This window comes from Aegilops tauschii, chromosome 5, assembly GCF_002575655.3.
Source record: "Aegilops tauschii subsp. strangulata cultivar AL8/78 chromosome 5, Aet v6.0, whole genome shotgun sequence".
Lineage (NCBI taxonomy): Eukaryota > Viridiplantae > Streptophyta > Magnoliopsida > Poales > Poaceae > Aegilops > Aegilops tauschii.
Window position 1 is genome coordinate 467,928,733 of NC_053039.3, and position 26,218 is coordinate 467,954,950.

Here is a 26,218-nt window from a genome sequence, read left to right on the forward strand (position 1 = left end):
CAACACAGCGGCATATATGGTCAAATTACAAAGAATCAGTCAAAGCTGCGTCCGAGATGGATTGGCACAAGGATCTGAGGTCAAGACAAATTTCCACCGCCCCGCTGTCTCAAAAAAGCTCTAGTCAAGAAGAGTATATTGCATCAATTCAATAAATTAGTACTACTTTCTCACCTGGAGATCAAGAAGCTACCATTGGTTTACGTCATCACATCAAAACAAACATCAGCTATTATATTTAATTGATGCCCAAGGCAAATACAGCTGCAGTACTTGCGTCAAACCGCCTCCGTCTTGCACTGCATCGGGGCCTCCATCTCCGCTGGCGGGTCTTGCTACTACGGCCGTGTGGCCGCAGCCTCTGCCGAGTCACTACGGGCTGGAGGGAAATCCGGATGATCCCACAACAACTTGCCGGCCTGCCACCTCCGCCTTGGGATACCTGCTTGGTGGGAGGACAGGCGGATTAATCCTGCGTTGTTAAGAAGAACAGAGGTTATCTACAGACATTGCGTACGGACCATCTGTCGTACTAATGCACCAGGTGATATCCATCCAGTTTACTTTTTATCAGTAAATACTTATTAATTTTTTGTGAAAACAACCATTCTGCCCTATAGTGTTGTTATATACAGGTAAATTACTCATTACAAAAGTGGTGTTATACCGCGGATGCACGTTCGGCTGTGCCGCGTGGCTCCACGGGCACGCGTGTCGCGGTTCAGTTTACATCAAACGCGCCAGCTGACTCGCCCGTCCGCACCACCTTACAACGCCACGGACAACTCGCCCGTCCGCCCTCGCGGCCGGGTCACGTATCCGCGCCAGCTTACAACGTGGAAGACAACTCGTTCGTCCGCGACGGTCTACAACACTATGGGCGATTTACCCGTCCAACCCCGTGGCCGACTCTCCCATCCACGCCGGTTTACAATGCCATGTCCGATTCATTAGTTGTCCGGGCGAATCAGGTGCACGGCCGATTCATCTGCCTGAACCGCCGGGACCATATTCAGTCACCGACCAACCTAAACCGCCTCTGTCGCGATGACGGATCATCCATTGTCCGAACAAAAAAAACATCAGGTGATATCCATCTAATCTATTCTTATTAGCATATATTTTTTTTGTCAGAGAACAATTACTTTGGCTTGTGATCTTTTTTGATGCAGGACAATTGTTCACTGCAAATGAGGCGTTATACTACGGGTATAGAGCGCGCGCTGGCAGCGTTTCTGCCCGGTGTTTCGTCCGTGCCATACTACCCGGAGAACGAACGTGTGCACGTCGCCGTCCATGTGACCCGGTTTACAACACCGCAGACTACTCACCCGTCCGCCCCCGTGGCTGATTCTCCCACCCACGCCGGTTTACAACGCCGCGGCTGACTCACCTGTCTGTGCCGTCTCTAAAGCCGCGGTCGTCTTTGTTGTCCATCTCTCGCGGCCTGGTCTACATCAACATACCGGGCTGCACCTGTCTGCATGAGCTGTTTGAGCAAGTCACAGCTTGGGTAGCCCGGTTTTTCTTTCAACAAAATGGAGGCAGATTATCATATACTATAAGCCGCCATCTGCACTGGATGGTTCAATGGGCTGGCGCACAAGTCACCGCCACTACAGTTTGGTTAACTTCGAATCACCAGTTGGAAGGAACCATTGGCCGAGTTGCTGACACGGCTCATACGGGATCATTTACAACCCGCCACAGTCACCTCAACCTTCTGTGGATTCACATCATGCTATCAACACCAATGATATATAAGTTATGCTGGCTTATATCACGGTCAAAATATGGAGAATCTCAAGCCAACTCCTCAAGTCACCTTTGAGACTCGGGGGCTACGATGACATGATTCAGCAAATCTTGCCAGTTTCAGCAAATTTAAGAACCCCATGACGATGGAGGCACAGATAACCCGGTCCTGGCGGCTACTGTTATATTGATGAAAATTTAAAGGCCGTCAGAAAATTTCCGGCTTAGAAAGTATATGACAGTTACAAAATCCCGGCTCAATGAAGAAGTTCCGGGTCATCAGAGAGGATTCCGGTTTAAAATCTGGCTCAAGGGAAGTCAGTCTCACTGAAGCTCTCAAATATCCGGTTTACAATCCGGTTCAAGGGAAATCTGTTCTCCCACAAAGCTCTGAAGCTCTCAAAACCGGTTTAAGAATTTCCGGTTCAAAAAGAATTAATCTCTCACAAGTTCGAGTTTAAATGCCGTCAGAAAATTTCCGGCTGAAAATGAAGATTCCGGTTTAAAATTCGGTTCAAGAGAAAGATGTCTCCCACAAAGCTTTGAAGCTCTCAATATCCGGTTTAAAATCCCGGTTCAAGAAGAATTTATCTCTTGCAAAAAGTTAAAGGTTGCCGAAGAGGACCTGCTGCCATGATGCGCGATTCAAACATGGGTATCCTGCCTTATTGGCTTATCATATTATTGATCACTTGGGGGCTTGGTCGTATCCGAACCATAGCTACACCTCTTGATCAGCGTAATGCCACAGCATCACTTGGGGGCTTGGTCGTATCCGAACCATAGCTACACCTCTTGATCGGCGTAATGCCACAGCATCACTTGGGGGCTTGGTCGTATCCGAACCATAGCTACACCTCTTGATCAGCGTAATGCCACAGCATCACTTGGGGGCTTGGTCGAACCCGAACCATAGCTACACCTCTTGATCCGCGCAATGCCACAGCATCACTTGGGGGCTTGGTCGAACCCGAACCATAGCTACACCTCTTGATCGGCGTAATGCCACAGCATCACTTGGGGGCTTGGTCGAACCCGAACCATAGCTACACCTCTTGATCAAATTTGGGGCCTGGCAGCCCGTGAAAAGCCTCGACTACAATGGTTTTTATTTGCCTTTTGCTGAGTTTCCTTTGTTTCAATAAGATTTGTGACATTTTTAAACCGGTGTTTATCAGCCCGGTTAGGCTATCAACTACAAGTTGTCAGTATATGATCAGTCATAATCCGGAGATTATCTACCCGGTCTGGTTTTGACTACAAGTCGCCAGTATTATATATGGTTAATCCGGTGTTTATGACAACCCGGTACGGTTTTATCATAAACCGGCGCAATATGGAAGGAGTTATCAGTACTCAAGATTGGGGTTATCACCTTTTAATACAATAAAGTTGGCCAACCAATGATGTGATTTAATGTCACAGGTATGATATATTTCATATTTGATTATTCTTAAGTGCAGCCTTGGTTATCAACCCAGGTTATATGTTGGGCATTATGACCCGTCCGGCGGTAAACCGCCAGGACACTTTAAACTTGTTGTATGCAGAAACAGGTTGAATAAAGCGTGATTATAAATCACCGGCGTTTATTAACCCGGCCTGGCTTTAAGACGATAAGTCGCCAGTATATGATGATAAATTACCCGGTGTTTGTTAACCCGGCCTGGCTTTGGACTATAAGTCGCCAGTATATATTTGGATTGCGCCATTGGAATCATGCGCTTATAAATCATTGGGTTATATTATTCAAATAGCCAAACTTGGCTGAATTTTCATTATGATATTGAATGAATAAGGTTTTCATACCGGATTATATTATCTTGAATAGCCAACATGGCTGGATTTTTATTATGGTTATTAGTAACCGGTATTATTGAGGTTTTCAAAGTCGCTTTAGCGCAATGGCTATTATTTTATCAAAGGATATGATTTATTCTACAATGGAAGGAATAGTCCCGAGTCGCTGCATGCTTACGACCCGGCACTTGGGGGCTACATTACTCAAATTGAGATTACATACAAGTCTCATGTCGCTGCAAGCATGCACCATGACACTTGGGGGCTAATGCAAAGTCATTTTTTATTGGCCTTATTGAAGACCCGACTCATCACATCATAATGAGCCGGCCCTTGGGGGCTACCAATTGCTCCTGTCAAACATTCAAGGTATACAAGCCTTAATCCATTATATTAAAGGGTTCATTGCTCAGTTGGTAAAGCACAAATCTCTTAACCCTATGGATGTGAGTTCAAGCCTTATGATGGAAGCTACATTATAAGATGTTATTTTCATTGAAGTATATATCAAGTCCTGGTTCAGTATTATCTTACTAAGCCGGCCCTTGGGGGCTACACATCACTGCTAAAATCTACATGATTATATTTACAAAGTCCCTGCTCATTATTGCATAATGACCCGGCCCTTGGGGGTTACACTAATTGAAGTTTTTATAAGCAATTACAAGTCCCAGGTTGCTGCAAGCATGACAACCCGGCACTTGGGGGCTACATATATGGAGTATTCAGTTTATATGATTGAGATGAACAAACCGGATTTCTTCAAGGTTGAAAACACTTATTGGAGCAAGTCTTAAGTTATCACTATGTTCTCCTCTTAAGACTTGGGGGCTACAGGTATTATGCATATAAAGGAGGAACGTCTTCAGTTTATCAGTTTTGAGCAAATCAGGAAGATCAATTACATGACCCGGTGTCAACAACAATTATGACCCGGTGCCATCAATATTTATAAACCGGCAATTTTGACAATGATAAACCGGCAAGTTCTACATTTTCAAACCGGTGGATATTAGTTGAATATTTGAAGACCAATATTTTTGTCAAATCAGAGCATTGGAGGCCGATTCAAATGGATTCTTTATGTACAAAATATCTTCTGCAAACAAATTGATTATGAAGCTAGTCTATTGACTCGGATTTTTCAGAAGGAGGAAATGACAAGGACTTAAGGATCAGATGCCGGTTTACAAGAATTCTTAACCCGGAGCATAATCTGTCAAATTTGTTCTTCTATTTGTTTTACAGGATCAGTTTAACATGGATAAATCCAAATTAAACTGGGGGCTAATGTCGGGGATATACCCCGCGGCGTAAACCGGCCGGAAGTATAACCCGGCCGGACTTGGCGGTTTATTTGAGATCCTGCTGACTTGGCAATTCACTGGCGACCCGCCCTGCCCTGGCGGTTTACAAGCAACCTGCCTGGACATTATAACTCACTGGTGACCCGGCGAACGGGACAGACGGATGACAAGGCCCAAGGCCCAGAGGTCCGGTTTATATTAATGGTGGGCCGGTTTAAGAGGAAAGGCGTGAAGAATATTACCTTACAAGGAGTTAAAAACCCGGACTTGTATCCGGTTTGTATTAGAGATAGACTAGTCCTAATCCTAATAGGACTCCACATGTAACCCGCCCCTTCAACATATATAAGGAGGGGCAGGGCTCCCCAAAGGGGGACAAAAGCAAGAGGAAACAATCTCTAGGGCTAGACACAAAGAGCCGGTTTACCGGCGACTCCCTCGTGATGATAATGAGACCTAGCCTCAAACAGCATGTAGGGTTATTACTGGATGATGTTTCCCAGGGCCCGAAGCTGTCTAAATCCTTGTCTTGTGTTGCGTCTCTCGATTCCGCTCAACCCCTCTCAAGCTACTACATAGATGCGTTGGCCTCGCGACTAAGTCCTGACACTAAGGACATCTGCCGTGACAAATCCACGACAGACGGTTCAAGAAGCTAGAGTGAATATCTTGGGCGTTGAGATGGGCGTAGATGGACAAATCGGTGTTCCATTTGCCTTTGCCCATGGCAGAAAGCTCATCCTTGGCGCTATGCTTGGATAAAGCGACTGGGTTGCCAGGAGTGGTGTGGCTCACGCCAGTAATCATAATGTCATCTTCTTTATCATCAGCAGCCTTCACTGGAGTGGATTGTTTATCAGCAGCCTTAGCTGGACTGGCCGGTTTATCATCCGTGCGAGCCTGACTAGTCGGTTTGTCAGTGTGACCTGTGGTGTCAACTTGTACTCGTTCAACAACGACGTCATAATCTTGTGATGGCAGATCATCAAGTAGAGTGTCAGCATTGGTATCTACTGGATCTGGGGTTTTCTCTGGTTCAATAACCATATTTTCGTCTGACGGTTTGTTTAACCGAGCCTTCTTGCTGGGTCTTGGCTTGGCACTGAGAAGAACAAATATAAAGGTCAATACATTGTGTAAAACATAAGGCATTCAAAATAAATTTAAAGGTATGACTCACCCAGGTACTGTCTTGAGGAGTGGAAATTGTGTGGCTGATGACTCGCCAGAGGATGAGTGTGGCATGCCCTGATAATTTGAATCAGACGGATTAAGAGGCTGACGGAAACAACCCGCCTTGGGACAAGAAGTGTCAGGAATGTAAGAGACCTCTGATTGACGTTTCCGGACTGGAGTGTTCGGTAAACCAGCTGAGGTGACTACCTGGCCGTTGTGCCGGGTTGTGCGGCGAGCTTCGTGTTGTTGCGTCTTCAAAAGAAAGTTTGGGTCCAAGTGAGCAAGGGGGTGAGAAAATTTTAATTTCCGGTTTGCTCGAAGGATTTTTGGTGTTGGCAGAGGATCTGAACCGGAGGAAAGGATAATTACCTCTACATCATCAGCTTGGCTGCCTTCAGCATCGTCCTGATAATGTGCATTGTCAATGAGATATATGAAAAATGAACCAAGAGAGTCAAATTCTACCTCTGAGTCCGGATTAGCCAAATCAGCATCTGCATTTGGCTCGGAAGACGTAGTGGTCCACTTCTTGGCAGGTTTTTTAACAACCTTGGTCTTGGGGCGAGGTGTCTTGGCCGGTTTATCTTGTGGTTTTTTCTTCCAGAACGGATCATCACCCTATCAAAGATGGACAAAATTTTGAGAGAATATTTGAAAGAAGCAAGTTAGAGCAATAAAGTTATGTGATCCTTACAGTTGGCGGTTTGTTGGAAATGCAGAAAGGACTTAATCTGGTCTGGCTACAGACAGCCTCCAGTTCATTCAGTATCTTCTTCACAGCCTCAGTAACTTCAGCTTCTGTAAGCTGAATATCAACGTGTCATTGAGGGTCCTTCAAACTCCTGGTGTATTCACGCATTAAACCGGGGCGTCGGCTTAAGGGCAATATGCTCCAAGTTATCCAACAACGAGCAAAGTCAACACCTGTTAAACCGTTCGCCATAAAGGCTCTAAGCTTTGAAAGTTGTGGAGCATAGTTGGACTTTTCCTTTGCAGTTAATATCTGAGGAAAGGGGTGTGTATTGCTCAGACGGTGAGGGCGGTAACCCGGCAAAGGATTTTCATCAGTTGGAGATGTGTCTTTGCAATAAAACCAAGTCTGGTTCCACTCCTTGGGGTGACTGTGAAGCTTGGCGTGAGGGAAGCTACCATCCTTCCTCTTTTGAATCGCCATTTCGCCGAGCTCAGTATTGGGTCCATCTGTGAACTCTGTGCGACGGTTTAAATAGAAGAAATCCCTAAACAATTCAACTGTGGGTTCCTCTTGAAGATAAGCCTCACAAAAGACTTGGAAATGGCAGATGTTGGACACAGAGTTTGGGCCGATGTCCTGAGGGTGGAGTTGAAAGCTGGCAAGCACATCTCGGAAAAAATTTGAACCAGGAGGACTAAAGCCTCAACTCATATGGTCAACGAAAATGACTACTTCTCCGTCCTTGGGTTCAGAGGGATTCTCTGGACCAGGGGCCCTCCAGTGGATGACCTCTTTCTTGGCTAAAGCGCCAGTTGCGACACATCTGTCTAATTGTTCTTCAGTGACCCGGGAAGGAACCCAGTTGCACTCATAGACTTGTTTGGCCATCTCAATGGAAAGATGAAACATGGTTATTACCGGTTTAAGATTTATAATGGACAAGTATAAAGCGATGCAAGAGCAGAAGAAGACAGAAGTATATACACATTGTCAAACCGGAATCAGACATGGGAGATGGTACAAGGATAAAGCGGCTTGGCGGTTCAACAGGGGACTAATGGTACCTACCGGATCATCATTTTTCTATGAGATTAAACCGCCTACTCTGGTATAGAATATACAGATCTAAGATGCCTAAGTGAAGGAAAAACAAGTTTCACAGCTTGGCATGGTAATTTTAGATATGCAGTGCGTTGGTAAATCAAATTATATTCAGACTTAAAGTGCAGGTGCTTAAGCAAGTTTAACAGATCCAGATGAGCTTTTCTACACGAGGTAGATGATCTAAGGATGGAAAAGGGGATTGAAACTACAACTGTGTAAGAAAGTAGTAGATCTGAAATCATCATGTACAATATGAAGAAGAACGGGGAAGAACAGTTTCAAGCCTCGAGGAACACCGAAACCCTAATGATAGATTTAAAGCAAAGGAAAGGAAAACTTACTGACGTTGACAGAGCAGCAGAGGAGCGCCGCATTTTTTCTGGTGCATTCAAGTCGATGCAGCGGCCGGAGTTGAGGTCGATGGCGAAGCTTGTCGACGGCGGCCGTGCGTGAGGGTTAGGTCGGCTCGAGGAAGAAGAAGAAGCGAAGAGGCACGGGGGGGAAATGGAAAAGACCCCCTGGTCCTATTTATAAAGGCAAAGGGATAAGTGACAGGCGCGAAAATCGAGGAGCCCAAAAGTTGGATATGTGGCGGAGCTGTCGCCTCGATTGTCGGAGACTCATTAATGAAGGTGAGCTATATGCAATTTTTAATAACAGATGACATCATGGCGGTTTATCATGATCCTGGAAGATGACGTCATGGCGGTTTACAAGATTTATGCGAAGGTGCTGAAGAAGAAATTTTCTTAAGTATTGAAGATTGACATGAACCAGTTCAAATCAATCTGGGGCCTACTGTTGGGGATATTACTACTGGGCATAAACCGGCCAGGAGAGGCCGATTTATCCCCATAATGAGTTATTATATTTGAAGCCCATGAAGACAAAGATGATGGCACTTTATGAAGGCCCAGGGCCCAAAGGCAGATTAAGGCCTGTAGTAATAAACCGACATTAGTATGTAAGCTTGTCTTGTATGGCAGAAATAGTAAAGACCGGGCCGGACACGTTTATGAGCCGGCCTCGGAATCCTATAAACCGGCGGGCGTCAACCCATGTATATAAGGGGACGACCCGGCGGCGGGTTAGGGACGACAAACAACAACTCGAGAACCAGGCATAGCAAATTCGCTCCCTGGTCATTGAAACCCTAGCAATTCCACAACAACTGGATCGTAGGTTTTTACCTTCACCGCAAGGGGCCGAACCAGTATAAACTCTCTGCGTCCTTTGTCCGCTTTAACCACTTTAAGCTAACCCGTCGCGATGGCTCCACGACTAAGTCCTTTCTCTAGGACATCTGTCGTGACAAAACCATGACAGGTTGGATGAGATTTATCATGTAATTGAGTTAGTTTTGTTAGGGCTTGATCCCTAGTATCCACTATGTTCTAAGATTGATGTTGCTATGACTTTGCTATGCTTAATGCTTGTCACTAGGGCCCGAGTGCCATGATTTCAGATCTGAACCTATTATGTTTTCATGAATATATGTGAGCTCTTGATCCTATCTTGCAAGTCTATAGTCACCTACTATGTGTTATGATCCGGCAACCCCGAAGTGACAATAATCGGGACCACTCCCGGTGATGACCATAGTTTGAGGAGTTCATGTATTCACTATGTGTTAATGCTTTCGTCCGGTACTCTATTAAAAGGAGGCCTTAATATCCCTTAGTTTCCACTAGGACCCCGCTGCCACGGGAGGGTAGGACAAAAGATGTCATGCAAGTTCTTTTCCATAAGCACGTATGACTATATTCGGAATACATGCCTACATTACATTGATGAATTGGAGCTAGTTCTGTGTCACCCCATGTTATAGCTGTTGCATGAATAATCGCATCCGGCATAATTCTCCATCACCGATCCAATGCCTACGAGCTTTTCACATATTGTTCTTCGCTTATTTACTTTTCCGTTGCTACTGTTACAATCACTACAAAACCCAAAAATATTACTTTTGCTACCGTTATCGTTACTATCATACTACTTTGATACTAAATACTTTGCTTCAGATATTAAGTTATCCAGGTGTGGTTGAATTGACAACTCAACTGCTAATACTTGAGAATATTCTTTGGCTCCCCTTGTGTCGAATCAATAAATTTGGGTTGAATACTCTACCCTAGAAAACTGTTGCGATCCCCTATACTTGTGGGTTATCAAAACTATTTTCTGGCGCCGTTGCCGGGGAGCATAGCTCTATTCTTTGAGTCACTTGGGATTTATATCTGCTGGTCACTATGAAGAACTTGAAAGACGAGAAAACAAAAATTTATCCCTCAACTACGAGGGGAGGTAAGGAACTACCATATAGCTCTGCACTTGATTCACCTTCTGTTTTGAGTAAGCTTGCGACACCTAAACCTGCTTCTGCTATCAATTCTGATATGTCGCATATTATTGATGATGCCACTTCTAGTATGCATGATACTTATGATGAAACTACTTCTATGCTTGATACTACTGTGTCACTTGGTGAATTTCTTGATGAACAACTTGTTGGAAATATGCCCTAGAGGCAATAATAAAATGGTTATTATTGTATTTCCTTGTTCATGATAATTGTCTATTGTTCATGCTATAATTGTATTAACTGGAAACCGTAATACACGTGTGAATACATAGACTACAACATGTCCCTAGTGAGCCTCTAGTTGACTAGCTCGTTGATCAATAGATGGTTATGGTTTCCTGACCATGGACATTAGATGTCATTGATAACAGGATCACATCATTAAGAGAATGATGTGATGGACAAGACCCAATCCTAAGCATAGCACAAGATCGTGTAGTTCGTTTGCTAGAAGCTTTTCTAATGTCAAGTATCATTTCCTTAGACCATGAGATTGTGCAACTCCCGGATGCCGTAGGAATGCTTTGGGTGTACCAAACGTCACAACGTAACTGGGTGGCTATAAAGGTGCACTACAGGTATCTCCGAAAGTGTCTGTTGGGTTGGCACGAATCGAGACTGGGATTTGTCACTCCGTATGACGGAGAGGTATCTCTGGGCCCACTCGGTAACGCATCATCATAATGAGCTCAATGTGACTAAGTAGTTAGTCGCGGGATCATGCATTACGAAACGAGTAAAGTGACTTGTCGGTAACGAGATTGAACGAGGTATTGGGATACCGACGATCGAATCTCGGGGCAAGTAACATACCAATTGACAAAGGGAATTGTATACAGGATTGATTGAATCCCCTACATCGTGGTTCATCCGATGAGATCATCGTGGAACATGTGGGAGCCAACATGGGTATCCAGATCCCGCTGTTGGTTATTGGCCAGAGAGCTGTCTCGGTCATGTCTGCATGATTCCCGAACCCGTAGGGTCTACACACTTAAGGTTCGGTGGCGCTAGAGTTGTTATGGGAATTAGTGTGCAGTTACCGAATGTTGTTCGGAATCCCGGATGAGATCCCGGACGTCACGAGGACTTCCGAAATGGTCCGCAGGTAAAGATTTATATATGGGAAGTCCTATTTTGGCCACCGGAAAATGTTCGGGATTTTTCGGTATTGTACCGGGAAGGTTCTAGAAGGTTCTGGAGTGGGGCCCACCTGCATGGGGGACCCACATGAACGTGGGTAGTGGGGGCAAGGCTCCACACCCCTGGTCAAGGCGCACCAAGATCCCCCCTTAGAAGGAATAAGATCATATCCCGAAGGGATAAGATCAAGATCCCTAAAAAAGGGGGATAACAATCGGTGGGGAAGGGAAATGATGGGATTTCTTTCCCTCACCTTTGCCAACGCACCAATGGACTTGGAGGGCAAGAAACCAGCCCCCTCCATCCCTATATATAGTGGGGAGGCACATGGGAGCCGCACCCCTTCCCCTAGCGCAGCCCTCTCCCTCCCCAACACCTCCGTAGTAGTAGTAGTGCTTGGCGAAGCCCTGCCGGAGAACTGCAAGCTCCACCACCACGCTGTCGTGCTGCCGGAGCTCTCCCTCAACTTCTCCTCTCCCCTTGCTAGATCAAGAAGGAGGAGACGTCCCTGGGCTGTACGTGTGTTGAACGCGGAGGTGTCGTTGTTCGGCGCTTAGATCGGAATCAACCACGATCTGAATCACTGCGAGTACGACTCCTTCATCCGCATTCTTGTAACGCTTCCGCATTGCGATCTTCAAGGGTATGAAGATGCACTCCCATCTCTCTTGTTGCTAGTCTCTCGATAGATTGATCTTGGTGATGCGTAGAATTTTTTTAATTTCGGCAACGATCCCCAACAGTGGCATCAGAGCTAGGTCTATGTGTAGTTTCTATGCACGAGTAGAACACAAGTTGTTGTGGGCGTCGATTTTGTCAATTTACTTGCCGTTACTAGTCTTATCTTGATTCAGCGGCATCGTGGGATGAAGCGGCCCGGACCGACCTTACACGTACGCTTACGTGAGACAGGTTCCACCGACTGACATGCACTAGTTGCATAAGGTGGCTAGCGGGTGTCTGTCTCTCCCACTTTAGTCGGATCGGATTCGATGAAAAGGGTCCTTATGAAGGGTAAATATAAATTGGCATATCACGTTGTGGCTTTTGCGTAGGTAAGAAACGTTCTTGCTAGAAACCCATAGCAGCCACGTAAAACATGCAACAACAATTAGAGGACGTCTAACTTGTTTTTGCAGGGTATGCTATGTGATGTGATATGGCCAAAAGGATGTGATGAATTATATATATGTGATGTATGAGATTGATCATGTTCTTGTAATAGGAATCACGACTTGCATGTCGATGAGTATGACAACCGGCAGGAGCCATAGGAGTTGTCTTAATTTATTGTATGACCCGCGTGTCATTGAAAACGCCATGTAATTACTTTACTTTATTGCTAACCGTTAGCCATAGTAGTAGAAGTAATAGTTGGCGAGACAACTTCATGAAGACACGATGATGGAGATCATGGTGTCATGTCGGTGACGAAGGTGATCATGCCGCGCCTCAAAGATGAAGATCAAATGCGCGAGATGATATTGGCCATATCATGTCACTCTATGATTTGCATGTGATGTTTGTCAAGTTTACATCTTATTTGCTTAGAACGACGGTAGCATAAATAAGATGATCCCTCATAAAATTTCAAGAAAGTGTTCCCCCTAACTGTGCACCATTGCGAAAGTTCGTTGTTTTGAAGCACCACGTGATGATCGGGTGTGATAGATTCTAACGTTCGCACACAACGAGTGTAAGCCAGATTTACACATGCAAAACACTTAGGTTGACTTGACGAGCCTAGCATGTACAGACATGGCCTCGGAACACAAGAGACCAAAAGGTCGAACATGAGTCATATAGTGGATACGATCAACATGAAGATGTTCACCGATGATGACTAGTCCGTCTCACGTGATGATCGGACACGGCCTAGTTGACTCGGATCATGTATCACTTAGATGACTAGAGGGATGTCTATCTGAGTGGGAGTTCATTAAATAATTTGATTAGATGAACTTAATTATCATGAACATAGTCAAAAGGTATTTGCAAATTATGTCGTAGCTCACGCTTTGGTTCTACTGTTTTAGATATGTTCCTAGAGAAAATTTAGTTGAGAGTTTACAGTAGCAATTATGCGGTCTGGGTCCGTAAACTGAGGATTGTCCTCATTGCTGCGCAGAAGGATTATGTCCTTAATGCACCGCTCAGTGTGTTGAACCTCAAGCGTCGGTTGTGGATGTTGCGAACATCTGACATACACGTTTTGATGACTACATGATAGTTCAATGTGTAATGCTAAATGGTTTAGAATTCAGGCACCAAAGACGTTTTTGAAACATCGCAGAACATATGAGATGTTCCAAGGACTGAAATTGGGATTTCAGGCTAGTGCCCACGTCAAGAGGTATGAGACCTCTGACAAGTTTCTTAAGCCTGTAAACTAAGGAGAAAAGCTCAATCGTTGAGCATGTGCTCAGATTGTATGAGTACTACAATCGCTTGAATCGAGTGGGAGTTAATCTTCTAGATGAGATAGTGATGGTTCTCCAAAGTCACTGCCACCAAGCTGCTAGAGCTTCGTGATGAACTATAACATATCAGGGATAGATATGATGATCCTTGAGCTATTCGCGACACCGCGAAAGTAGAAATCAAATAGGCGCATCAATTGTTGATGGTTAGTAAAACCACTAGTTTCAAGAAGGGCAAGGGAAAGAAAGGGATACTTCATGAAACGGCAAATCAGTTGCTGCTCTAGTGAAGAAACCCAAGGTTGAACCCAAACCCAAGACTAAGTGCTTCTGAAATAAGGGGAACGGTCACTGAAGCAAAACTACCCTAGATACTTGGTAGATGAGAAGGCTGGCAAGGCCGACAGAAGTATATTGGATATACATTATAATGTGTACTTCACTAGTACTCATAGTAGCACCAGGGTATTAAAATATCGGTTCAGTTGCTAAGTGTTAGTAACTCGAAATAAAAAGCTATAGAATAAATGGAGACTAGCTGAAGGTGAGATGACGATATGTGTTGGAAGTGTTTCCAAGGTTGATGTGATCAAGCATCGCATGCTCCCTCTACCATCGAGATTGGTGTTAAACCTAAATAATTGTTATTTGGTGTTTGCGTTGAGCATAGACATGATTGGATTATGTTTATTGCAATACGGTTATTCATTTAAGGAGAATAATGGTTACTCTGTTTATTTGAATAATACCTTCAATTGTCTTGCACCTAAAATGAATGGTTTATTGAATCTCGATCGTAGTGATACACATGTTCATGCCAAAAGATATAAGATAGTAATGATAGTACCACATACTTGTGGCACTGCCATTTGAGTCATATTGGTATAAAACGCATGAAGAAGCTCCATGTTGATGGATCTTTGGACTCACTCGTTTTTTTTTGAAAAGTTTGAGACATGCGAACCATGTCTATTGGTTTATACGCATGAAGAAACTCCATGCAGATGGATCGTTTGGACTAACTTGATTTTGACTCACTTGAGACATGCAAATCATACCACATGGGCAAGATGACTGAAAGGCCTCGTTTTCAGTGAGATGAAACAACAGAGCAACTTGTCGGAAGTAATACATTTGATGTGTGCAATGCAATGAGTGCTGAGGCACGCAGTGAATATCGTTATGCTCTTACTTCACAGATGATTTGAGTAGATTCTAAGTATATTTACTTGATGAAACACCAGTCTGAATTATTGAAAGGTTCAAGTAATTTCAGAGTGAAGTTGAAGATCGTCGTGACAAGAAGATAAAATGTCTATGATATGATCATAGAGATGAATATCTGAGTTACGTGTTTGGTACACAATTAAGACATTGTGGAAATTTTTTCACAACTAATGCCGCCTGGAACACCATAGTGTGATGGTGTGTCTGAACATCATAGCTGCACCCTATTGGATGTGGTGCAAACCATGATGTCTCTTATCGAATTACCACTATTGTTTATGGGTTAGGCATTAGAGACAACCGCATTCACTTTAAATAGGGCACCACGTAATTCCGTTGAGATGACACCGTATGAACTATGGTTTAGAGAAACCTAAGCTGTCATTTTTTTTAAAGTTTGGGGCTGCGACGCTTATGTGAAAAGGTTTTAGCCTGATAAGCTCGAACCCAAAGCAGATAAATGCATCTTCATAGGACACCCAAAACAGTTGGGTATACCTCCTATTTCGGATCCGGAAGCAAAAGTGATTGTTTCTAGAAACGGGTCCTTTCTCGATGTAACATCCCAAATTTTCAATTTGGTATGTTATACATAGATCATCATTTCATATCATATTTTATTGCATTCTGACAAATCCTCGATAAATCCTAAGCAACTCAAGGACCCTCAGAGAGAGTTGGGGATTTTCTCGAATTTTCATATTTGATTTTCATCCAGTAATAAAACGAGGATTTTGGTTTTAATTATTTTTCTCTCCAAAAAATATTTCATTTAAAAATAAATGAGAGGAGAAAATATGACTTCTCCAAAACAATTGAAATACTGGAGGAAGAATGTTAAAATCTTTTATTGGATTTATTTGGATTTTATTTGCAATTTTAATTGCATTAAAAATATTGCATGTTTTCAAAAAAATTATTTTTGTGTCAAAAAAATGTTCACCCTATTCTAGATTTTCTAACTAGACGGGGAAAATTTATTTTATCTTTTTTGGACTTTTATTTATTTTTCTACGAATATTTTTCGGCGGAGCGGATTTAAAAAAAACTGCGCGCCGCCCGACCGGGCCGAGGCCCAGCCGAGCGCCGGCCCATCCCGCCCCGTTGTCCTCTCCGCGTACGGGAGCGCCGCCGCCACCGTGTCCGGCTTGGACACGGGAGCACCCTGCCGCCTGCCCCTTCCCCAAGCCACCGCACCCCCCTCATATAAATAGCCGCCGCCCCCCCCCCCCTTCTCTCACCCCGCCGCCGCCCGCACTTGCCTGCCCCGCCGTCGCCGGAGCCGAGCTCGAGGCCGCCGCAACCGCCGTTTGCCGCCCCCTCACCGCCCCCTCGCCTCCCCGAGCCCGCCGAGCCTCGCCGCCCCTCGCCGGAGCAGCCGGAGCCCCGCCCCCGACGAGGTACCTCGCCGCCGTTCGTTGCCGGTTTTGTTAAAAAAAACGTTCGTTTAAAAAAAACCCTAGATCGGTTTTTTTTTTGTTTTGTTATTTTGTGAACGTTCACCGACCCGTTCGTTTTAACGAACGCGTTCGTCGGATTTTCTCTGTTAACGAACGTCCGTTCTTTAACCGTTCGTCCGTTTTTCTTTTTCGTCGGATTTTTTCCGCGATTATCTCAGATTCGATTTCTGATCAAATCTTCGTTTTTGTTTAACTTTTCGCTCGTTTATCGGAATCAGGCGATTCAAGCGCCTAGAGTTTCGTGTCGAAATTCTCTTTCCGTTTAACCTACTCAAACAAGTTTTGCTACTGTAAAATTTGACCTAGGTCCAGATTAGTAAACGAAGCTTGTTTCTTTCGCCGTTTGACTTTCGTTGCTTCATTCGAGTTGATTCTTTTTGCAAACCGGAGTTCTTAAGTTGAACTTTCTGGTAGGATCTTTCATTCGAGTTTTACCTGTGCATTAGATGAGTACTGATTGTCTGCTTGTTTGTTTGCGATAGAGTACCCGGAGTGTGCCGCTTGTTACCTCGAATCGCTAGGTTTCGTGGATTATCAGCAAGGCAAGTAACACTTTGATCATACCTTCCATACGCAGTTTTATTGCATTAGATCTATTCCTCAAACATTGCATGATTAGGATCCAATTAAATTGTGGGTATTGGGAAGTAGTTGAGGTAGTACCTATTACCTGCTCTTTTATCAAACCCTTGGGAGTTACTTCTACGTTGCTATTATTATTGCCATGCTATGCTCGTAGACGTGGATTGGGTTTTGAGTGATATTCATGACAGATGTGAGATTGTTAATAATGGTTTACCTAAGGTGGCAACTAAAACTCACATCTGGGTGGATTGAGGCACCTGGAGAATCCAGTGTTGTCTGTTTGTATAAGGACCGCCACCCAGGCTCAAAGGGATCATAAGATTATTCATGCTGGAAACTTCCGTGTGCAGCCACAAGCTATTATGGGCTCTAGCATAGTTGAGTAAGTTGTGGGAAACCTTTCCATGATGGGCTAGCAGATGTAGGGGATTGTAGGTGTACCGGCCTATCTATCGGTTAAGGGGACCTCTTCGGAAAGACTGTGTCTCGGTCATCCGTTTCTCAAACATCATGCAGTGCGAGAATCAAGCGGAGGCGATCGAGTCTTGTGGGGAAAAGTGCACAAACCTCTGCAGAGTGTACAAACTAATCATGGTTAGCCGTGTCCCCGGTTATGGACAATTTGAGTATCTAGTACCTGGATTATCATTTGAATCTCATCACCATGTTACTCTTAATTAATTTTGCTGGGTTAATGATGACTTCTTAATTGGGATTGAGATACTGTCAACCATCTCAATGTTTCACAACCACCATGATAGTTAAATAAAGTTTATTCCTTTGAAGTAGGGAAAAATTGGCTTTTCGCAAAACTGTAACCGTAGAGCTTTCCACCAGCCATATATGCATGTAGTATAGCCTTATCATTGTTCATTATTCTCTATGTGCTACTTTGCCAGCATATTCTATGTGCTGACCCGTTTTCGGGCGGCAACGTTTCATGTTGCAGACTTTTCAGACGACGAGTAAGGTGCCTTAGGTCGTGGTCTTATACTCGGTGATGCCGCTGGAGTTGATGGACTCACTTATCTTCCAAGTCTTCCGTTGTTATCGTTTTAGATGGCCTTAAGCCATATTTATCATACTTAATCTCTTTGGAGATATTCGATGTAATAAGTGTGTGATTGCTACTCTGTTATAAATCCTCCATTTGTACTGTGCGTGTCAGCATTACTGATCCAGGGATGACACTGGTGCACAGCAGCACAGACCATTTGAGGTCTGGTCGCTACAAAGGTGGTATCAGAGCACACACTGACTGTAGGACACGACCACTAAGCTTAAGCCCTAGAAAGCTTCTCTCTTCTCATTTCTGACCCCTCTCCAGTTTCCACTCTTTTAGGAATGGCGGATGCAAGGAGCAAGTTCATGCAACCAGATGAAGACACGCCTTTTGGTCGACACTTGAAGGAAGTCACCAAGTATTTGAACGTAGGAATACCAAGCATCACCGGAACCTACAACGCCACATTACCCGAAGAGGAGAGCTGGAAGATTCAAGTTCACATTCCAGGAAGGACGTTTGTGCCACTTACTGAACCCATAAGATTGGTTTTCGAAGCACCAACCTGGAGTTTAGGGAAGAGCATGGCCGCACACATCGCCATGGGACGCACTGGAGAAGTCTACCACCAGGAGCTTAAGGATACAATTTATCAGATTTGTGGACGCCGAGACGCACAATGGGAGATGATCAGAACCAAGAAGGATGGATCAATTGCAGCTTTCATCCAGGAGCAGAACCAACATATTCGTCGCCAGGAGAACCAGATGTGCACGGACAAGGAAGAACTGAAGAAGGCATTGACAAAGATCAAAGAGCTGGAGGAAGAACTCAAAGCTACACGCGAGGATTATATGGAGGAAATCATCGCACTAGTAGGGAAGAATGACGACCTGGAGAAGAAGATTGGAGTATTCATGGGAAATCCAGTGCCAAAAGCAAAGGATGACGAATGCACTTGTCCGGATAACTACATCATCATCGACAACACTGACTCGGAACCAAGTGAAGATGACTTTGTTGATGAAGCTGGAGCAGACATCATGGAGTCTTCAACGGATCAGAATTTCTAGTAGACCACCATATCAGTAGTAGTTTTCCCCCATTTAATAGTATAGTTCAAGCACTTTTGTAACGCTAGTTAGATCGATTGTTATGCCTTGTTTGAATTGATTGAGTGATATTGATTGTATTTGTCTCATGAGCATATGGGTAGTGTTTCTCTCTAGACCTCATTCTATTCTTAACTCTCATCTTTTCTAACCTATCAGATGCCTCCGAGACGCGACACCGGATTTGTTTTCCCACCGGAGATCACCCAGTTGATTCAGCAACAGAATGCCCTGATGCAAGTGTTAGTGTTGGAAATATGCCCTAGAGGCAATAATAAATAGGTTATTATTATATTTCCTTGTTCATGATAATCGTTTATTATCCATGCTAGAATTGTATTGATAGGAAACTCAGATACATGTGTGGATACATAGACAACACCATGTCCCTAGTAAGCCTCTAGGAGACTAGCTCGTTGATCAATAGATGGTTACGGTTTCCTGACCATGGACATTGGATGTCGTTGATAACGGGATCACATCATTAGGAGAATGATGTGATGGACAAGACCCAATCCTAAGCCTAGCACAAGATCGTGTAGTTCGTTTGCTTAGAGCTTTTCTAATGTCAAGTATCACTTCCTTAGACCATGAGATTGTGCAACTCCCGGATACCGTAGGAATGCTTTGGGTGTGCCAAACGTCACAACGTAACTGGGTGGCTATAAAGGTGCACTACGGGTATCTCCGAAAGTGTCTGTTGGGTTGGCACGAATCGAGACTGGGATTTGTCACTCCGTGTAAACGGAGAGGTATCTCTGGGCCCACTCGGTAGGACATCATCATAATGTGCACAATGTGACCAAGGAGTTGATCACGGGATGATGTGAGTTACGGAACGAGTAAAGAGACTTGCCGGTAACGAGATTGAACAAGGTATAGGGATACCGACGATCGAATCTCGGGCAAGTAACATACCGATAGACAAAGGGAATTGAATACGGGATTGATTGAATCCCCGACATCGTGGTTCATCCGATGAGATCATCGTGGAACATGTGGGAGCCAACATGGGTATCCAGATCCCGCTGTTGGTTATTGACCGGAGAACGTCTCGGTCATGTCTGCATGGTTCCCGAACCCGTAGGGTCTACACACTTAAGGTTCGATGACGCTAGGGTTATAGGGAAAGCATGTACGTGGTTACCGAATGTTGTTCGGAGTCCCGGATGAGATCCCGGACGTCACGAGGAGTTCCGGAATGGTCCGGAGGTAAAGATTTATATATGGAAAGTTGTTGTTCGGGTTCCGGGAAAAGTTCGGGTTTTTTCGGTATTGTACCGGGAAGCTTCCAGAAGATTCCGGAGGATTCCGGAGGGGTCCGGAGGTCCGGAAAATGTTCCACCACGTCCAATACAGTAGCATGGGCTGTAAGGGGGCGCCCTAGCCTTAATGGGCCAGGGGCACCAGCCCCCCCAAGGCCCATGCGCATGGGAGAGGGGAAACCCTAAGGGGGAGGGCCTCCACTTGACTTGGGAGGCACTCCTCCCCCCTTTGGCCGCCCCCCAAGCCCCATCTAGGGCTAGCCGCACCCCTTGAGGGGGGAAACCCTAGATGGGGGCGCAGCCCTCCCCCTCCCCTATATATATTGAGGTTTTGGGCTGCCATAGACATGAGAACGTCTCCTTTTGGTGCAGCCCTACCCCTCTCCCTCCTCCTCCTCTCCCGCGGTGCTTGGCGAAGCCCTGCGGGATTGCCACGCTCATCCACCACCACCATGCCGTCGTGTTGCTGCTGGATGGAGTCTTCCCAACCTCTCCCTCTCTCCTTGCTGGATCAAGGCGTGGGAGACGTCACCGGGCTGCACGTGTGTTGAACGCGGAGGCACCGTACTTTCGGTGCTTAGATCGGAATCAACCGCGATCTGAATCGCTACGAGTACGACTCCCTCATCCGCGTTCTTGCAACGCTTCCGCATCGCGATCTACAAGGGTATGTAGATTCACTCCCCTTCCCCTCGTTGCTAGATTACTCCATAGATTGATCTTGGTGATGCGTAGAAAATTTTGAATTTCTGCTACGTTCCCCAACAGTGGCATCATGAGCTAGGTCTATGCGTAGTTTCTATGCACGAGTAGAACACAAAGTAGTTGTGGGCGTCGATGTTGTCAATTCTTCTTGCCGCTACTAGTCTTATCTTGTTTCGGCGGCATTGTGGGATGAAGCGGCCCGGACCGACCTTACACGTACGCTTACGTGAGACAGGTTCCACCGACTGACATGCACTAGTTGCATAAGGTGGCTAGCGGGTGTCTGTCTCTCCCACTTTAGTCGGAACGGATTCGATGAAAAGGGTCCTTATGAAGGGTAAATGGAAATTGGCAAATCACGTTGTGGTCATACGTAGGTAAGAAACGTTCTTGCTAGAAACCTACAAACCACGTAAAAACTTGCAACAACAATTAGAGGACGTCTAACTTGTTTTTGCAGCATGTGCCTTGTGATGTGATATGGCCAGAAGATGTGATGAATGATATATGTGATGTATGAGATTGATCATATTCTTGTAATAAGAATCACGACTTGCATGTCGATGAGAATGACAACCGGCAGGAGCCATAGGAGTTGTCTTTATTATTTTGTATGACCTGCGTGTCATTGAATAACGCCATGTAAGTTACTTTACTTTATTGCTAAGCGCGTTAGCCATAGAAGTAGAAGTAACCATTGGCATGACAACTTCAAGAAGACACAATGATGGAGATCATGATGATGGATATCATGGTGTCATGCCGGTGACAAAGATGATCATGGTGCCCCGAAGATGGAGATCAAAGGAGCATAATGATATTGGCCATATCATGTCACTATTTGATTGCATGTGATGTTTATCATGTTTTTGCATCTTATTTGCTTAGAACGACGGTAGCAAGTAGGATGATCCCTTATAATAATTTCAAGAAAGTGTTCACCCTAACTGTGCACCGTTGCGAAGGTTCGTCGTTTCGAAGCACCACGTGATGATCGGGTGTGATAGATTCTTACGTTCGAATACAACGGGTGTTGACGAGCCTAGCATGTACAGACATGGCCTCGGCACACACGCAATACACTTAGGTTGACTTGACGAGTCTAGCATGTACAGACATGGCCTCGGAACACGGAGGACCGAAAGGTCGAGCATGAGTCGTATAGAAGATACGATCAACATGGAGATGTTCACCGATCTTGACTAGTCCGTCTCACGTGATGATCGGACACGGCCTAGTTGAACTCGGATCATGTTTCACTTAGATGACTAGAGGGATGTCTATCTGAGTGGGAGTTCATAATCAGATGAACTTCATTATCATGAACATAGTCAAAAAGGTATTTGCAAATTATGTCATAGCTTGCGCTTTAAGTTCTACTGGTTTAGATATGTTCCTAGAGAAAAATTTAGTTGAAAGTTGGTAGTAGCAATTATGCGGACTGGGTCCGTAAACTGAGGATTGTCCTCATTGCTGCACAGAAGGCTTATGTCCTTAATGCACCGCTCGGTGTGCTGAACCTCAGCGTCGTCTGTAGATGTTGCGGAACATCTGACATACACGTTTTGATAACTACGTGATAGTTCAGTGCGTAATGCTAACGGTTTAGAATTGTGGCACCAAAGACGTTTTGAAACGTCGCAGAACATATGAGATGTTCCGAAGAATGAAATTGGGATTTCAGACTAGTGCCCACGTCAAGAGGTATGAGACCTCTGACAAGTTTCTTAAGCCTGAAGACTAAGGGAGAAAAGCTCAATCGTTGAGCATGTGCTCAGATTGTCTGAGTGCCACAATCGCTTGAATCGAGTGGGAGTTTATCTTCCAGATGAGATAGTGATGGTTCTCCATAGTCACTGCCACCAAGCTATTAGAGCTTCGTGATGAACTATAACATATCAAGGATAGATGATGATCCTTGAGCAACTCGCGATGTTTGACACCGCGAAAGTAGAAATCAAGAAGGAGCATCAATTGTTGATGGTTAATAAAACCACTAGTTTAAGAAGGGCAAGGGAAAAAGGGATACTTCATGAAACAACAAGTCGTTTGCTGCTCTAGTGAAGAATCCCAAGGTTAAACCCAAACCCGAGACTAAGTGCTTCTGTAATAAGAGGAACGGTCACTGAAGCAGTACTACCCTAGATACTTGGTAGATGAGAAGGCAGGCAAGGTCGACAGAAGTATATTGGATATACGTTATATGAATGTGTACTTTACTAGTACTCCTAGCAGCACCAGGGTATTAGATACTGGTTCGGTTGCTAAGTGTTAGTAACTCGAAATAAAAGCTGTGGAATAAATGGAGACTAGCTAAAGGTGAGATGACGATATGTGTTGGAAATGTTTGCAAGGTTGATGTGATCAAGCATCGCATGCTCCCTCTACCATCGAGATTTGGTGTTTGCGTTGAGCATGATTGGATTATGTTTATCGCAATACGGTTATTCATTTAAGGAGAATAATGGTTACTCTGCTTATTTGAATAATACTTTCAATGGTCTTGCACCTAAAATGAATCTCGATTGTAGTGATACACATGTTCGTGCCAAAAGATGTAAAATAGTAATGATAGTACCACATACTTGTGGCACTGCAACTTGAGTCATATTGGTATAAAACGCATGAAGAAGCTCCATGTAGATGGATCTTTGGACTCGCTCGTTTTTGAAAAGATTGAGACATGCGAACCATGTCTATTGGTATATATGCATGAAGAAACTCCATGCAGATGGATCGTTTGGACTCACTTGATTTTGAATCACTTGAGACATGCAAATCATACCACATGGGCAAGATGACTGAAAAGCCTCGTTTTCAGTAAGATGGAACAAGAGAGCAACTTGTTGGATGTAATACATTTTGATGTGTGCAGTCCAATGAGTGCTGAGGCATGCAGTGGATATCGTTAAGTTCTAACTTCACAGATGATTTGAGTAGATGCTGAGTGTATTTACTTGATGGAACACAATTCTGAATTATTGAAAGGTTCAAGTAATTTCAGAGTGAAGTTGAAGATCGTCGTGACAAGAGGATAAAATGTCTGTGATATGATCATAGAGATGAGTATCTGAGTTACGAGTTTGGCACACAATTAAGACAATGTGGAAAGTGTTTCACAATTAATACCGCCTGGAACACCATAGTGTGATGGTGTGTCCGAACATCACAACTGCACCCTATTGGATATGGTGCACACCATGATGTTTCTTATCAAATTACCACTATCGTTTATGGGTTAGGCATTAGAGACAACCACATTCACTTTAAAAGGGCACCACGCAATTTCGTTGAGACGACACCGTTTATAGAAACCTAAGTTGTCGTTTCTTAAAAGTTTGGGGCTGCGATGCTTATGTGAAAAAGTTTCAAGCTGATAAGCTCGAACCCAAAGCGGATAAATACATCTTCATAGAAAACCCAAAACTGTTGGGTGTACCTCCTATTTCAGATCTGGAAGCAAAAGTAATTGTTTCTAGAAATGAGTCCTTTCTCGAGGAAAAGTTTCTCTCAAAAGAATTGAGTGGGAGGATGGTGGAGACTTGATAAGGTTATTGAACCGTCACTTCAACTAGTGTGTAGCAGGGCACAGGAAGTTGTTCCTGTGGCACCTACACCAATTGAAGTGGAAGCTTATGATGGTGATCATGAAACTTCGGATCAAGTCACTACCAAACCTCGTAGGACGACGAGGATGCGTAATACTTCAGAGTAGTACGTGATCCTGTCTTGGAAGTCATGTTGTTGGACAACGATGAACCTATGAGCTATGGAGAAGCGATGGTGGGCCCATATTCCGACAAATGGTTAGAAGCCATGAAATCCGAGATAAATGGAACTTTGAGAAGAAGACAGACGTGGACGGTAATGTTACCGTCTATGAAGCTCGACTTGTGGCAAAGAGTATTTCCACAAGTTCAAGGAGTTGACTACGATGAGATTTGCTCATCCGCAGCGATGCTTGGGTCCGTCGGAATCATGTAGGCATTAGCTGCATTTATGAAATCTGGCAGATGGATGTCAAAACAAGTTTCCTTACCAGTTTTCGTAAGGAAAGGTTGTATGTGATACAATCAGAAAGGTTTTGTCGATCCTAAGGATGCTAAAAGGTATGCTAGCTCCAGCGATCCTTCTAAGGACTGGAGTAAGCATCTCGGAGTTGGAATGTACGCTTTGATGAGATGATCAAAGATTTTGGATTTATACAAAGTTTATGAGAAATTTGTATTTCCAATAAAGTGAGTGGGAGCGCTACAACATTTCTGATAAGTATATGTGAATGACATATTGTTGATCCGAAATGATGTAAAATTTCTGGAAAGCATAAAGGGTTGTTTGAAAGGAGTTTTTCAAAGGAAGACCTGGATAAAAGCTACTTACATATTGGGCATCAAGATCTATAGAGATAGATCAAGACGCCCGATGATACTTTCAAAGAACGCACACCTTGACATGATTTTGAAAGAGTTCAAAATAGATCAGCAAAGAAGGAGTTCTTGGCTGTGTTACAAGGTGTGAGTATTGAGTAAGACTCAAGACCTGACCACAGCAGAAGAGAGAGAAAGGACGAAGGTCGTCCCCTATGCTTTAGACGTAGGCTCTACAGTATGCTATGCTGTGTACCACACATGAAGTGTGCCTTGCCATGAGTTGGTCAAGGGGTACAATAGTGATCCGGGAATGGATCACATGACAGCGGTCGAACATATCCTTAGTACCTAGTGGACTAAGGAATTTTCTCGATTATGGAGGTGGAAAGGAGTTCGTCGTAAAGGGTTACGTCGATGCGAACTTTGACACTAATCCGGATGACTCTGAGTAGTAAACCGGATTCGTATAGTAGAGCAATTATTTGAAATGGCTCCAAATAGCGCGTGGTAGCATCCACAAAGATGACATAGATATTCGTAAAGCACACACGGATCTGAAAGGTTCAGACCCGTTGACTAAATAACCTCTCTCACAAGCATAACATGATCAAACCAGAACTCATTGAGTGTTAATCACATAGAGATGTGAACTAGATTGTTGACTCTAGTAAACTCTTGGGTGTTGGTCACATGGTGATGTGACCTGTCAGTGTTAATCACATGGTGATGT